This window comes from Penaeus monodon, chromosome 13 (assembly GCF_015228065.2).
Source record: "Penaeus monodon isolate SGIC_2016 chromosome 13, NSTDA_Pmon_1, whole genome shotgun sequence".
In the NCBI taxonomy this organism is placed as follows: Eukaryota; Metazoa; Arthropoda; class Malacostraca; order Decapoda; family Penaeidae; genus Penaeus; species Penaeus monodon.
The window spans coordinates 25272810-25275309 of NC_051398.1; positions in this window are offsets into that span (position 1 = coordinate 25272810).

Consider the following 2500-nt stretch of genomic DNA (forward strand, 5'->3'; position numbering starts at 1 on the left):
TTTGAAAGTATCATAAAAATTGGAATTCTTCATTTCCACACACCCCCACCCGCCATGGAGTCCAACGAGGGGAAGCTATAGTGGGGCTCAAAATCTCCCAACAGCCACAAGGGTAATGTTTAAATATACTCAGCCACTATTATAGTACTGATGCGCTACCAACTGAATAGTGTCTGCTTGACCTACCCATATTTGACCAGCCGTTTGACTTGACCGGGCCTGGATCAAGCCCCCCCATCTAACCAGAATGAGGGACCAAAGTGGTTGTTGCTAGCTGCAGGGCACAGCGCCCGGGAAATCGTCAACCTCCAGGACTCCTTCTCCTGGTAATACGGATGCACGCCATGGAAAAACACACTTGGGAGAGTTCTCCTGGCCCAAGATGGAATGAACCAGGGGTGGGGTGCACCATCCCCTCTTAGGCCTTGGTGCACCAGGAACCATTTTGGGTCTCATCCCTCACTGGTGACTCCTCCAGTATGGGTAGCCCTCTGGTCCAGCTCACCAGATCATTGGGACCTCAAGCCCCCCCCACCGCGGCTAGGCGGCTTCCGTTAGGGGGGGGGGTCAGGGAGTTGAGGGGTTTATCGGGCCCCGGCAGATTTACAGGGTTGCCTACATGGAAATCCTGAAGAGATGTTCTTCTCTCGGTGAGGGCCAGGGTGTTCCCAGATTTGGGAAACCATTTTACCCTCGTCCAAGATAACAGCCCTATCCACACGAGCATGTCGTGAAGGCGTGATTTCGTAACACTCCAAGATTACACTGTCCCCAAAATCCCCTATCACCAGGCCTCAGTCTCACATAGAAAGTTTGAGCAACCATGGGCAGAAACTTCCCTCAAGATCATACCCAAAATCATCATATCGTCGTTGCCCAAGCAATTACAGCATAGGAGTGATTGCGGACCCCAGTTAACGGCGGCGTTAGTGGCACCCTGTCACGTACACTTGCCAGCATTCGTAGGCTGGTGGTGGTAACATGGAATATTAACAGTATATTATACATTTCAAAACCCATTTTTAAAATTAGAAAAAATAGTTATTCAAGGGGCATATTAAGCCCGTAACCGGATATATATAGGTGTAATTTGTTCAATAGTAAAAAATTTTGGCCTTTGGGGGGGGGGCAAATGCCCCTCCTCCAAATAATGCCCTGTCAGAGAGGCCAATATCAGGTCGAATTCACAACACTTTTTCAAACCGTTTTTTGTCGTATCATATTGGGTTAAGTCAGAAGAGTAAAGACATTTTTAGCGACTGTACATAGCGTTGTCATATTATAAGTTTCACTTAATTGCTCCCTTAACAATTCAATATTGATTTAAATCAAAATACTCCACATCACGATATTTGAAGTCACAGAGTGCATCGCATTACTTATGTAATGGGAATGTTTGTTTATTTTTGTGTTGATAATTCAACTCGCAACCCGAGTTTTGAACAAATTCGTGGTAATTTACCAGATATGTCCATTTGGAGCAGCGACTACTCCATAACTCATATCTATTCTCATGTATTGGCTGAGGGAAAATATTGTTTGTTTTATACTGTTTCATGCTTTCAGATCTGTACAATTTTATTTCTCCTGGGTTTTGGGAATGTTAGTGATGAAAGATTTGTTACATAAGAGATCAGAAAATCAATATAACTTTCATGAAGGGTATTCTTGTGAGGTCTAATGTATCATACACAATGCTCCAGTGTTAGAAGAAATCCATATAAATCGCAACCGGAAGCCTTCCGCTACTCCTCCTACTACAACTACAACTACAACTACTCCTTCTATTGCTACAGCTACTGCTACTGGAGCTGCTCCTACTCCTACTACTACCGCTGCTGCTGTTCATGCTATTACTGCTACAACTGCTGCTCATCCTGCCACTACAGCTACAGCTGCTCCTACTTCTACTGCTGCTACTGCCGCTGCAGCTGCTCCTACTCCTACTGCTACTGCTACAGCTGCTGCTTCTCCTACTACTGCTACTGCCGCTGCAGCTGCTCCTCCTCCTACTAGAGCTACTACTGCAACAGCTACTCCTACTCCTACTACTGCTACTGCAACAGCTGCTCCTACTCCTACTACTGCTACTGCTACAGCTGCTCCTACTCCTACTACTGCTACTGCAGCTGCTCCTATTCCTACTACTACTCCTTCTACTGCAACAACTGCTGCTCCTCCTACTACTACAGCTACTTCTCTTACAGCTGCTACAGCTGCTCCTACTTCTACTACTACTCCTATTACCGTTACTGTTATTACTACTACTATTGCCACTTTCACTGCTGTTTCTGTTGTTGCTGCTACTGTTGCTACATTTTCTGTTGTTGATGATAGTAATAATTATAACAATAACAATATTAAAAATAATCGACAGCATTTCCGTGAACAACTCCTTTCCTGAATCCGTGAGCCGGTCACACGTCCCATGCTGACGCCTTGACCTTACCTGAAATGACCTCTCCTTCCGTCTGTCGGTATTGTGCCATGTTGCACCTCC